Source organism: Pan paniscus, chromosome 18 (genome assembly GCF_029289425.2).
Source record: "Pan paniscus chromosome 18, NHGRI_mPanPan1-v2.0_pri, whole genome shotgun sequence".
Classification (NCBI taxonomy): Eukaryota; Metazoa; Chordata; class Mammalia; order Primates; family Hominidae; genus Pan; species Pan paniscus.
The window spans coordinates 38,424,182-38,439,280 of NC_073267.2; the positions used below are offsets into that span (position 1 = coordinate 38,424,182).

A 15,099-nucleotide genomic window follows, 5' to 3' on the forward strand; every position below is an offset into this window, starting at 1 on the left:
CTCATGTCATGTTAAATTAAGTAATCCTAGGCTTCTCACTGTGAATTAGGGTTACTAAAAATTAGAATAGTAAGAGAGTATAATCAATTTATGGTGAAGTTTATAAAGAAAGATGAGGATATGTTTTTGGCTTAAAAATATTTTGTTTTCCAGTTTACAGGGCCTTTCTAATGGTTTTAAGATGACAACCACTGTTTACATCTAACCCTTTTTTGTTGAACATCTGTTGAGTTTGTATTGATATTCCATAGCTAGAGTTTTAAAGTAAAAGCTCTAGTATCTTTGTATTAGTGTGAATGTGTGCTTGTATGTATTCTGTACATATATATATATATTTTTGTTATGTGTTATGGCTACAAGGTACAAAATTGACTTTAAAATAAATAACTATTTTAAATTAAGTCAATGAGCCCTAATGCATCTGAAGTACATGTAACTTAAATAAATATGTAATAAATAAGCTGGCTTCAAAATTATTGGTAAAATAAAATTAGAAATATTTTAACAATTATCAGAATACCTTATGGTTTATATCAATTGATCGAGTGATTTTATATTTAAAATTGCAGCTGGATGTTATATGGTGTGAAACATTTCTATGAAGATTATAAAATTATTAACCTAGTTAAAACCAGAATGATCTTTGTAATTTGACAAATAAGATGTTTAATATTATTGTTTTAATAAAAAACAGGTAAATAGTTATTGGAAATACAATCATTTATTTAATAAGAATTTTACTTAGGTAAACGCCTGAAATTCATGGGTTATAATATGGATAACAGGGAAAAAACTTTAAAGGATGAGTATTATAGTTTTCATAAATGATCTAGGTAAGCTATTTAAAAAATAAATTAAGTTAATGTAACAAAATAAACCTTTTAAATAAACTTGTTCTACAATTTAAAAATCTAAAGTTTAATTAAATAATAGATATTGACTAAATGTTTAGGTCATTGCTAATCATTTTAAAAAATGTATAGTATAAGAAAATATTTTTGTAAAATATTTGTTCTTACAAAAAGATTTTATTTAATTCAGAGGTTACTTATAAAACATCCTAAACATAACCAGTAAATAAGAGAGATGCCACTGCACTCCAGCCTGGGTGACAGAGCAAGATTCTGTCTCAAAAAAAAAAAAGAAATTTTTAGACATAGAGGAGTACTTTTGGTATGAAAGGTTAAAATAAAAAAATAAAAATAATTTTATATGAGAAAGAATCTTGTATTGCAACTTTTTATCCTAAAATAAAAATGACTTTAAGAAAGAGTGATGTTTAGAATAAAACTATATGTTCAAGTATGCCATAAGCATTTTTTGTAAGTCAAACTAAGGTTTGTAAAAAGTTAATTTATTAAAATAACTTCATATTATGAAGTTGACTATAATTAAAAGGGAAGTATTTATAATAGTCCTTATAGATTTGTAGAGATCCGGCTTTCATATAAAAATATATAAATATACTAAAGATTGGTTAGAATGAAAAATTGTCTTAAAGTATTGATTTACTCAATAAAATTATAAGATATTTTAATTTTTTAACCCAAAAGTTTAACTCTTACTGCGTCTTGCCAGTTTTATTCTCTTTTGAGAAGGCTTGAGAGGATCTCAAATTTTTCATGAGCTCATCTAACAATTTTTTTCTTACAGCAGTTAGCCTCTAACAGAGTTAACTTCTAACGTTGTTAGCTTCTAACTGCTATGATTGCCTGATGCTAAAAATCTTTTATATTAAAGTTCTTAATAAAATGTTTTATTTCAATATAGTATTCTGCACTCTTGGGTTTTTTAAAATGTCTATATTTGTCTATGAAACCAAAATCTTCACTTGTAATCCAAGACACATTCTTCCTATGTCTAATTAATCAAATACTTTGTTTCATTAGAGTTGACTTGCAGGTTATCTACATGGATTTCCCCACAGGGAAACACAGTCACACTGCTGAAGGTGTTTTTTTCCCATTTGGTAAATGGCATAAAACAAATTTTATATTTTCTTGAAATACTTCCTCTGTAGCTGTTTTTAAGTTTTTCAACTACTTAGGAATACTGAGATTTTGAGAAAATATAAATTAATGTTATTACGTTAATGTAACTATCTGCGTAACTTTTAAAGGCCTTGTGCTGCTACATTACTGATCTTTGATTCCTAGGTCTAAAAAGGATACACAACACTTTGGGAGGCTTTGGAGGGTGGATCTCCTGAGGGCAGGAGTTAGAGACGAGCCTGGCGAAAACGGCACAATCCCATTTTAATAAAAAATACAAAAATTAGCTGGGCGTGGTGGCGGGCACATGTAATCCCAACTGCTTGGGAGCCCGAGGCAGGGAGAATTGCTTGAACCTGGGAGGCAGAGGTTACAGTAAGCCGAGATTGCACCACTGCACTCCAGTCTGGGTGAGACTCTGTCTCAGGAAAAAAAAATAAATACAATAAAAATTAAAAAGACACCGAGTCTTGCTAAATTTTAAACTCTGACAGCAATTGAAGCCCCATCTAGAGATGTGGAAGAAAATGACAATAAAAATTAATCACACACTTAAGACACAAGGCCAGAAATTGAATCTACTCAACCACTCCAGGCCCAGGGACTGTTACAGAAGAAGTGGTTTGTAAGATTGTAAAAGCTAATTTTGAAAGATGAAATTACTTGAAAGTTTCTTTATACAGTAAACATTAATTGACAAGGGTTTCTTGAAGAATTAATCCACTTTTTAATTTGAAAAACTTATAAAAGTTTATAAGAGATCATTTGAAATTAAATTTTATGGTAAAAGTAATTATAATGTAATAGATTTATTTTTCAGAATTGAGAGACAGTTTTAACTTCTCTCATGCTGTTCTTATAAGGGGTTATTGTTTAGAAAATTAATTCTTCTCTTTGAAAAATAAAAGTTTTTGCTTTCTTTCAAAATCACTGAGTTCTCACTGGACTAAATAAATAAGTTACATTACAACAATCTGTAATCCTATTTTGTAATATCAAACATTGTAAACTTTTGATATTTGACAAACTTCACAAAATAAAATTCTAAATTCAGTCATTTGACCTCATTATTCTTTTCTGATATTAGGTCCCCAAAGCCAAAATTAAACATATTCAGCTTATTTGGTATAATTAAAATATGCAGGAAGCAATGTCAAATTTGCAAAAGTGTTTAACTTTGGACTATATTTAAATAAATGTGGACTATATAATTGGACCATATTTATATAAATTAAAGAGCATATTTTACAAAATTGTATGAGATCCAAGTGATTTGATATGTCTTAGTATATTTTATCGGTAGTGTTTATGATTATTATGTAAAATTTCTGTTTATTGCAGAAATAACCAAATTTTCCCCTCAATTCTGTCTTTAACCATGGCTATTCTAAAACTTCAGTCATCTACAGTTGGTGTTTTACTTTGATTCTTTATCAAGTGGCTTATAATAATCTATAGAATTTTGAGGAGTACTCTTAAATATACGATTGTGACAATTTTATAAATTGTGCCATTGGTATAGAGATTAAAACTTCCAAGACTCTCATTGATACCTGATTGATTTATGATGATTGTTAATCTAATATTAAGCAGGACAGGACTTAATTGCATGAACTGAATTGACAGAAGACTGAAATTATTTTTATGGCTTATTCTTCAAAGCATTTGCTAATTACTTATGTTCTGTTTTTTCAGAATCAGGAAAAGTTTGTCTTTTAAGCTATTCACAGTTGTTAACAATTGAGTATGGTATACTTTATTAAGAAAAAAATAAAAACATAATATCTTCTTATATACATAATTTCTCCAAAATTTGGAAACTGTGAGTATTCTTATATCAAAATAGTTATTTGCATAGGTTCAATAAAAATCTGCTTTCTTCCATAACAGGGCACAATTGGAGACAATGGTCATTTTACTAAGTCTTTAACTTGAATTATATATTTTCATATTTACTTTATAAAATGAATCTAACCTGGAGAGCTGATAAAGCCCCTTGGGAAAACTGGCATGTACTTTTTTTTTTTTTTTACAGGGCCCTGAACTGTAGTAAGTAAACAATTTAATTTCTGACAGACCCAGGACTCCCAAGTTTTCTTGGAAACTTGAAAAAAGAGAAAGTAACCCAATTCACATAGCTATCTGGTGGCACAGATAAAATATTGACTGGGCTTGAAGATTTTAAAGATTCTACCCTTTGACTCCTTACAAAAAATTTCTAGCAAAGTCAATTTATGAATAAAATTGCCTATGTACAAACAAAAAACAGAAAACAAAAAAAGAGAGCTAATATGTTAAATGATTATTTTGCTGCCTCTTATACAAAAAAACCAGGCCAAGTCTCATAAGCCTAAAACTGATTTTACAAATAAATTGGTCCTACTATGATTTTGTCTCGAATAAAATTGGGGAATTATAGAGAGAAATATTATTTCAAAATAAACTATAGTGCATCAGTTAATAGATTTTAACCTTGTCCACTTGCTTTTCAATTTATATTATTTTCTACAATTTGGACTGAATTTTAAAGCGTATCTTTGCACAAGTCTCCAAAATAACATTTTCAATTATTTCCCTTTTTAAATATTTTTCCTAACTTGAAACCAGCAGAAGTTAAGCTGTGCTTTCTTACAGCTAGACAATGTAAATTCTAAAGAAAATAAAATCAATGATATGGTTTGGCTCTGTGTCCCTACCCAAATCTCACCTTTTATTGTAATAATTCACACATTGCAAGGGTGGAATGAGGTGGAAATAATTGAATCATACGGGCTGTTTTCTTCCTGCTTTTCTCCTGTTAGTGAGTGGGTTATCACAAGGTTTGATAATTTTATGAGGGGCTTCCCTCTTCACTTAACACTTCTCTCTCCTGCAGTCATGTGAAATAGCATGTGTTTGCTACCCCTTGCATCATGATTGTAAGTTTTTTGTGGCCTCCCCAGCCATGAAGAACTGTGAGTTAATTAAACCTATTTTTCTTTATAAATTACCCAGCCTCATGTATGTCCTTATAGCAACCTGAACATGGACTAATACAAGCAACTTAATTACATATGAAGTCTCCTTTTGTACCTGCCTATTGTGAAGAGAAAATAAATCTTGAGACCCCAAAATCACTAAGCTAAAGAGAAGAGTCCAGCTGGTGTAATAGGAGATAGAAAGAAATTATTTAGGTAGATAGTTAGGATGAAAGAGTCTCTGGCAAAAACTTTTCTTCTAACAAGAATCAGCTCAAAAATAACTTCTTTTCTAATCAGACACAGTTCAAAGAGATCACTTCTAACAAAGAGCAGCCTGAAAGATCGGGCTGTAAAATATAGATTAACAACTCTGGCAGAGAGGGTATTTCTGTTTGTAATCACCAAAGTTCACATACATAGGATGGGTCCCAATAAAAACACTGGGCCTTAATGAGCACATTCCTTTCCTTTTCTGGGGTCACACTGAGCTAGGAAAGCTGTTAGCTTGTATGGGGTTTGGGATGCCCCCAGCTGCAAGGAGGTACCTGGGACCTGGCATGGAAAGTCCTCCCTCCTTTTTCAGCACATGCATGGTGGAAGGAGATAAGGAACGTGGAGCAGACCAAGCTAAGTCCCCACCTGCATAATAAAAGCATGAGATGGGGCTGCCAGAGACTTCGCTCTATGCAGATGGCACACCTGGTCCTGTTTTTGCACCCTATGTTGATAAGATACCCTCTCCCCAGTAGCACATTTATAAAAATCCTTACATTTTACTGCAGCACAGCAACCCATTTGGGACCCCTTTCTGTGACAGAGAGCTTTTTTTTTTTCCTTTTACATATTAAATTTCTGCTCCAACCTCACCTTTTGTGTGTCTGTGTCCTTGATTTTCATAGCCACGACACAAAGAACCTTCGGTGATATTCCAGACAACAAGCGTGCTTTACTGGAAAGGGCTTTGGGCAAACCTGCCTCCCATTCTATTCAAAGTCATTCCTCTGAGGCCCACATGAGACAGATACATATCTGATTGCTTCCTCTTCAGTATCATTTATGAAAAAATGAAGATTCACTAAGTCTGACTAAATTGTGGATTCAGTGGTAGGCTGATAAAGGACTTAAAACAATGCAATCTACTGTGTCTTATCTACTTCTAAACTGCAAAAACACCTTTCAATTTGTCCTGTCTTGAAGGAAAAAAAAATGTACATTTTACATATATTGATTGATGTCTCATGTCTCTCTAAAATGTATAAAAGCAAGCTGTACTTCTATCACCTTGGGCACATGTCTCAGGACTTCCTGAGGCTTGTCATGGGTGGGTTCTTAACTTTGGCAAAATAAATGTATTAGTCTGTTCTCCTGCTACTGATAAAAACATAACCAAGCCTGGGTAATTTGTAAAGGAATGAGGTTTAATGGACTTACAGTTCCACATGGCTGGGGATGCTTCACAATCATGTCAGGAAAGCAAGGGACATCTTACATGGTGGCAGACAAGAGAGAGTTTGTGCAGGGGAACTCCCCTTGATAAAACTATCAGATCTAATGGGACTTATTCACTATCATGAGAACAGCATGGGAAAGTGCTGACTTACTGCAGGAGAACTACGTAATTTTATATTTCCCTATGTGCTTCTTTTTCATTACACATGTAAATTTTCTTACCATCCAAATTTCCCCTCTACCCAGCTTTTCCTCTGTGTATATTGAAAACCCTAAAAATCGTCTTTAAGGAATGGCACTAACCACACACAGTTTCTGTGGTTACTTTTATTTTTCTTCCAGGCTGTCCTAACTTTGGGAAAATTAATTTTAATTTGATTGAGATCTGTCTCAGAAACCTTTGGTTTACACTAGGAAAGATCCCAAATTAGGAGCCGATTACTGTAAAAATCAGCCATACCACTCTGCGTGTGTGTGTGTGGGGGGGGGTGGTTGGTGTATATGTGTGTGTACACGCATGTTTTCATTTCTGTGGGATTTAAGCCATGTAGTTCTCTCTGTGAAGATACTTTTTGGCATGACCTTTGAATAGAGAATTGTAAGAGAAATAAGAGGCTGCTATGAATTATCTGAAAGTTTCTGGACTCACCATGGATCTTGACTGTGTCATTGCATCTGACAGTCCCAGGGAAGTGACTCTCTGGTGGTTTCATGAATCTGTGCTTGGGCTCTCCCTGCAGTTTACTGGGTATAGTAGTGACAAATCACTGTTTCAAGAGACAATTTCAAAAGCATCAGATGCTGCTGAAAGAGGATTGTGAACCAGGGGACAGCCCTTTCATTCTGGGAGAGCAACATTGGGAGAATATGCTCTGTGAGCCCAAACAGCATCCTCCCCAGCAGGGTGAGGGCAGAGCTGCAGGGCAGGCCCAGAACCCACTCAACACAGACGTCAGCCCTGGAGCTGGTGCAAAGGAGTCTGAGGAGAAAATTTTACCAGCATCTGAATTACACTTATTTCAAACAAAAATGCATGTCCTGTGAGTGTTTGTTTCACTATTAGAGGAGTTCTGTACTCATGAAGTTCTGGACATGCCAGCGGACAAATATCAGTAAACAAACATCAGAACTTGAACCTCAGCTTCCCACTGTTGCATTCTCCATGTGTCATCTCTATTATTTCTCATGCTAGATCAGGTATTTAGCTATGAAATATTCCAGTTAATTAACATGTAAATAGCTTGAAGTCTACTGAGTTAAATACATATATTTTCTCCTGTTTTTCCCAGGTGTTCCCTCCCACACCTCCAATAGTCTCCACTATTATCATCGTCTTCTAGATCTTCTGCAATGCCCTGGAGATTAAGGATTTGATTCCATGACAGAGAGGAGGTACATTTCGATGGAATCTTGGTGAGAACCTTGGTTTTTATCCCATTTCCTCTGGGGCTCCACCAGTGCCTCTGGAATCATGGTTTCAGTGGCTTGCCCCTGTATGGTAGGTAATCCCTTTATTCTGTAGTGCTGATGAGGGAGGTGGGTCTGAACGCATTTCAGTAGTATGGGCTCTCCTTCTGTCTCAGACAGACACTTTGGGAAAGGAAGATTTATCTGAGTGTCCTCATTCTAGAACAAAGGGATTCAATTGTATAGGAATGAGGATAATAGAAAACCTTCAGCCAAATTAAGGTTAATGAGATTAATTGAGCAATGGATGTTTCATGAATTGGGCAGCCCCCAGAACCACAGCAGATTCAAAGAGACTTCAGTGCAGTCACGTGGTGGAAGAAGGTTTATAGATTAGAAAAATGATGTACAGAAATCAGAAGTGAGGTACAGAAACAGCTGGATTGGTTACAGGTTGCTTTTGTCTTATTTAAACAAAATGTGCACACTCAAGAGTGTATGAGTGGTTGAGGTATGGCTGCTGGAATTGGCCAAGACTCCGCTATTGTTACAGGCTCATGCTCTGAAGTTGGCTTTTCAATCTTGTCCACCTATTCAGGTAGGTTACAGTTTGTCCAGAAGGACTCAAACACAGAAGTACGGAGTCCTTCTCATGCCATATTTAATTCACTTTATCAGTGCCCTTCAGTATGTGGTTCCTGAGAATTTTACATGACAACACGTTTACCACACTGGAATTTAAGCAATCCAACACGTTTGTAGCTTTGTCTTGTAATAGGCTATATTTCATGTGGCAGCCTTGGCCTCAGTTTAGCTAACACTATGGCTTCATTTCTCTCTACAAGAACTCATTTCTTTGAAGATTTCCATGTTCCTGAAAGGAAAATAAACCTTTGGGACCACCAAATCACTAAGCCGAAGGGAAGTCAAGCTGAAAACTGTTTGGGGCAAATCCACCTCCATTATTTCACTAAAATGATAGCTACTAAGGTTTTTAAAAGCTACAGACCTCCTTCAAAATTTGACCACAAGTAAAATCCTTGTGGGCCAAAGACAGACAGAGTCATTTCTCTGCACATGTAAGTCAAATGCATATCTGATTGCTCCCTTTGCTCTATTGTTTCACTAAGCCAGATTAAGGCCTATGTGACTATTCCTGTAAATTGTGCATTCAGTTAAAGGCTAATCAGAAACTCAAATAATGCAACCATTTCTCTCAAACCTACCTATGATCTAGAAGCCCTCTCCCCACTTCAAGTTGTCCTGCCTTTCTGAACTAAATCAATGTACATCTTATATACATATATTGATTAATGTCTCATGCCTCCCTAAATTGTATAAAACCAAGCTGTGCCCACAAGCTTGGGCACACATCATCAGGACTCCCTGAGGCGGTGTCACAGGCATGTCCTTAATCTTGGAAAATGAACTTCCTAAATCTATTGAGATTAGTCTCAGATACTCTTTGGTTTACAGGTTTGTTTTTTGTTTCATAACTTCAATTATTTGACATGCTAAAGAAAATTTGCCAAATAGCACATTCTCTTGTTTATGTGTTATTGTTGTTGCAAAAATAATATATTTCATATATAATTTATCATCTATGTACATTACCAAATTGAGTAGCAGATTTATTAGTAAGACCCAAAGTAATGAAAAGTTTGAATACCAATTAGCAACTTAGAAAAACAAATTATGCTACATTTGTTTGCTGAAATGCTACCTATTATTTATTAAAAAATAAACAATACAACATAAAAGGTTTAATTCTCAGTATTTCTACTGAGAAAAATAAGCCAAATAGATAAGAGTACATACTATATTGTTTCATTCTTATAAATTCTAGAGAATAAAAACTAGTCTAAAGAAATATGAAAACATCAGTACTTTTATAAAGAAATGGTAGAAGAAAAGAGGAGAAAAACAAAAATATGTCTGTAAAAGAGCAAGAGGAATTCTGAGGTGAGTTGACTTGTCACCTTCTTGAAAATAGAGATTTTCTTTATCAAAGTTTACTATTGTGCAGGTTAAATATGTGAATTTTATCATCTGTCAATTAAAACTCATAAAATTTATTACAAGTAAACAAGTGAAATTTTAGACAAAAAAGGGATGATAAGAAGGAACAAATGAATACATTAAATATCAGATACACCAAAAATTTATCTGCCTGATGCCTAGATGTTTCCGTATTTTTAGGTAAATGCAGCAAAATCACACAGGTTCTCGTGGCAGGAAGTGGATTCTGCAAACCACACTAGGCCCATTTAGCTCTGTCCAATAGTTGGTTAAGAGAGCAATTGAGGCCAGCTGTGAGGAGCATAGGCCCAGGTACTAGGACTCACTCATGCCAGATATAAGCCCTTAGACACATACATAGCCCCTCCATGTGTGGGTTCACTTTTACATCTGTAAATGAAGAAACCACTGACTGCTAAATAACATCATTTATACACATAGGTAAAAATAATTTAAAATATGATAGTTGTTAAATGTTTATCGCACAACAATTTCACATTAAGACAGCATTTTCCCAAACACAATCATTGTCATCAAAATCCCCCAGGACGCTCTCATCTACTCTGGGCCCTGCCCTCTCCTCAGGAGTCCCACCACATAGCTTGCTATATAGTAGGTGACATGCAAATAGAGCCCTCCCTCTCCTGATGAAAACCAGCCCAGCCCTGACCCTGCAGCTCTGGGAGTGGAGCCCCAGCCTTGGGATTCCCAGGTGTTTCCATTCAGTGATCAGGACTGAACACACAGGAATCACCATGGAGTTTGTGCTGAGCTGGGTTTTCCTTGTTGCTATATTAAAAGGTGATTCATGGAGAACTAGAGATATTGAGTGTGAATGGGCATGAATGAGAGAAACAGTGGGTATGTGATGTGTGGCAATTTCTGACCTTTGTGTCTCTCTGTTTGCAGGTGTCCAGTGTGAGGTTCAGCTGGTGCAGTCTGGGGGAGGCTTGGTACAGCCTGGGGGGTCCCTGAGACTCTCCTGTGCAGGTTCTGGATTCACCTTCAGTAGCTATGCTATGCACTGGGTTCGCCAGGCTCCAGGAAAAGGTCTGGAGTGGGTATCAGCTATTGGTACTGGTGGTGGCACATACTATGCAGACTCCGTGAAGGGCTGATTCACCATCTCCAGAGACAATGCCAAGAACTCCTTGTATCTTCAAATGAACAGCCTGAGAGCCGAGGACATGGCTGTGTATTACTGTGCAAGAGACACAGTGAGGGGAAGTCAGTGTGAGCCCAGACACAAACCTCTCTGCAGAATGCTTGGGGGAAATCAGCTGCGGGGGCGCACAGGACCCACTGATCAGAGTCATCCCCAGAGGCAAGTTGCAGATGGAGGCTGGTTTCCTGTCAGGATGTGGGACTTCATCTTTTTAGAGTTTCTCTAGGGAATCTCTCTAAGTTCAGAATTTTGTGCTTACCAATGTCATCTCTACATATTTTTTAAATGATTATTTTAATATGAAAACCTATTCTCCTATGCACAAAACACAGATTGATGCTTACAGAGATGAAAAGCCCTCAACCATTGTCACCAGGATCAGAGTATTGAGGAAACTCAGGGATACCTGGTGAGTCTTCTCCAGTCAGACTCAGGACAGAAACCTCAGTGAGATTCCCTGACTAGGACGGTCTTTAGGAATTGTGATCACAGCCAATAGAGTCTGGGCCAGGGTCAGTGTCGTGTAGAACCTCACAGTTTTCATGCCTGACCTTTCTCCTGACACTAAAGTATGCAACTTAGTATCAGCACTGATCTGGGGCCCCTTTTGCTCTTAGCCCACTCTATTTCTTTTTATTTGTTGTTGTTGTTCTTGCTCTTCCTTGTGCTGTTCGTGCTTCCTGTAAAGTGGGGATGTGGTTCTTGCTGCCAAAGCTCGAGGTCTCAAGCCCATTCTCTGCAGCTGAGGTGGGGCTCAGGCTGTGGCTCCTGCAGCCACGTGGGAGAGGCTGATAGGACTTTCCTCTCTCCCATTGCTCAGCACCCTCCAGTGTGTCATGTGGAGACTCACCTGGGAATGCAAGTGGCCAACAGTAGTGAAGAGGATGAGCTTGTGTGGTCAAAATGGGATGTGGATGTGAAATTTATCCTGTGCTGTGCAAAGTACCACAGAGTGAGTCACCTTCCTCACCAGTAGTGTTAGAAAGAGGGTGTGAAAGTTGTCAGAATCAAAATAGATCCACTTGCGTTAAAACCCTGACAAATGGAACTAGGAATGACCATGAAGGAGGTTTCCCATGCACATACTCCTGATAACAAGAATGACCATGAATGGATTCTGCTTAACCACAACCTTTGTTAGAAGCCACCATGACCTTATAAAAATCACTTCTACAAGGACATCTTCCCAGAAAATCACTGTTTAACCCTATATTGATGCCAACCTTGGTATTGACTCTACAAGCAAGGAAAATACTCTCAAAACAATTTATGTAACCCACCTCATTTTCACTCATAAACCTATGGATTGACATCCTGGAGTCACTGCTGCATTTGTTAATTGTAATTAGCCCCTTTTACAATGTTTGTGACTGTTTTTCTCCAATGTCTCTTGGAAAATAAATAATTTACAAGTTGATGGCAGTAAAGAAGCTATTTAGGACATTTTTAACATCCTGTTGAATATTTCTGCATAGCACATCGATCCCCTAAAATACTTCGCTGTATTGGCATGTGATAAATCAGAGTATAATGCTGAAGGTAAAATGGAAAATACATGGGCTTTTGATGAATCAAGTCATAGGGTGATATTGTCTTTGCCCTTGAGGAAGCAGACCATGGGCTGTTAAGTTCTAGTGGGAGTACCTTTGGCAAAGGGATTTCATGAGTTTCTGAATGTTATGCTACTTTCAATTTAAGAATGCAACTTGTCATTTATTTTTACTTAAATTTTTCCAGAAGATATTTGGCAGTAAGGACAGGGTAGCATTCGTGTGATACTGATGACTTAGAGAATTATTTTGTAATTTCTCCTGTAAGGTATGCACATTGCTCACTCGATACAGAAGGTCAAATGTCACAGGTGGGAAAATAAAGAAAGCAAATTTTATTAAATGTCATGACTGTAGTTTTTGGCAAGGAAGTGCTTCATGTCAACCTGAAAACAGACGGGCAACAATAAAACATATTCAAACCCACAGGGAGTCAGACCTATGTCCTTCTCTCGTATAAGTACAAGGCTTTGCCACATCCAAACTATCCTTTAGGCTCCAGGGTATAAAATGCTTTTGGACTGTGGAAGCTAACAGCTCTCCCCTCAGGCAGGGCTAAGGTATCTGGGGAATGCAGAGTTGTGTTCACGAAGAAGATGGCATTATGTCTGTCTTCTCCTGTGCCTGGTGATGGCTCCCCCAGGGTGAGTGTCTCAGATGTGGGTCTATGGGGTGAGTGTAGGTACATGTGACTGACAGGGACTGATTCCCCATGTACTCACATGCCCTGTCCCAGGAGCAGCTGCAGGAGTCAGCCCTGGACCTGAAGAGCCTGCACTGCCCCTCTGCATCACCTGCACTGTTTCTGGACACTCCATCACAACCAGTCCTTACTACTGGGCCTGGATCTGCCGGCTCCCAGGGAGGGGCTGAAATGGGTAAAATGCATTGCTAGAGGTGGTGGGAATCCATCCATCTTGTGGAAAATGGCAGCATCTCTTTATTTTATAAGGCAGAATCATGTTATATTGTGTACACATACCACATTGTCTTTATCCATTTGTCCATCGACAGACACTTAGTTTCCATATCTTGGCTGTTGTGAATAATGCTACAATAATCACAGGAGAGCAGGTATCTTCACAAGGTGGTAATTTCATCCCATTTGGGTATATTTCCATAAGCTGGATCGCTGGTCATATGGTATGTCTGTTTTAATTTATTCAGAAGCCACCACACTGTTTTGCATAATGGTAGTGATGGGAATGTAGAATGTCATAGTCACTATGAAGAACAGTTTTAGATTTGAGGTATAATCCAAAATCACATAGTGTTTGATCATGGTTCTCATATGAGGCTCTAATAAACCTAGTGGAAGTCCAGAAAGTTTTCCCACCTTGGGCAAGGATGAGTTTGCCCCTAATTATCTTTAAGGCAGAATATTTGCAGAATGTGAGATGGAGTCTGTTGGCAGGATTCAGGATGATTCAGTAATAAACAGTAATGGCACAGAAAAATAGGGAGTTAGAGACATGCAGAGAAAGAAAGAGATAGAGAGAATATGAATCTTGTAAGAGGAAAATCTGCTGGATATCAGTGTTGGGTTTTCATTCACAGAGACATCAGTGTGAGTGAGAAACCATGAAGTCAAGTGAGGAGTAGAGAACATGTTCAGTCTGAAAATCAGCATATTCTCAGAGGCACCCATTGCCCCATGACACAGGTGGAGAATTTTGGAAACCAGTGAAGTGTGAGTTCACAATAAGTGATGAAGTTATCATTTTTCCAAACTTTCATTGATATGCAAAGTATTTCTATAGATCACTCATGCATATACACACAAAATGTGTTTTTGCATTTATGGATGTCTAGAGAAAAATAAGTGAGAGAATTTTTCCAGGTTGCAGAGATCTGTTTAAGTTGCAGATTCCATAGGAGAGTGTCTTTGAATGAATACTGGTCTATTAATTAAATAGTTCAAAATTCTCTCTGTTGGAGCAGCCTTCCAATTATGTAGATTTCTTTATTGCTTCTTGAGTTGTGAAACATAAACCCAAGGATTGACTTACTGGAATTCAACTGGTGTGTTCATAAAATTTCTGATAAGTTTTCTCCCAATGATTTGAGAATAGCTTTCCTGTTTTTTTACTCAAGGAAATGAATTTCCACAAGGTTTCAGGACATCACATTTCAGGTGTTTTACTTAAAGAGACTCTGCCTGGGTGCAGCCAGCTTTCTTTTAACCATGAACTCACTTCTTCAGCAAACCATTCAGTTTGTGCCCCTATTAAGAATTATGAAGCTTTTAAACTTCAATGCACTGAAAATCATGCCCCTTGAATTAAATGTGGATTGGCACTGACATGAATTGGCCACTCTTGGATATGTATCCTATATTATGGGCTCAACATATTAGCGGACTGAGAATCCTCCATTAGCTGCCTCTGACTGTGGCACTGACCAGATTGAGAATCCTCAGAGTCATCCATGGAAAAGAGAATCCTTAGGTTCATGGGGTTTTTGGAGACATTCAGGTGAGTGGAGGGGAGAAACAGGACTAGGGGTGGCCAGCCATTTCAACAATACTGGGAATGATTAGCATCTAAGTATAAAGGTCT

At 37.1% G+C, this 15,099-nt stretch overlaps 1 pseudogene; it reads left to right on the top strand.

The window, feature by feature from the left end:
* Positions 1 to 10,581: 10,581 nt before the first annotated feature.
* On the top strand, positions 10,582 to 13,414 carry LOC117978491 (immunoglobulin heavy variable 3-23-like; annotated as a pseudogene).
* Positions 13,415 to 15,099: the final 1,685 nt, after the last annotated feature.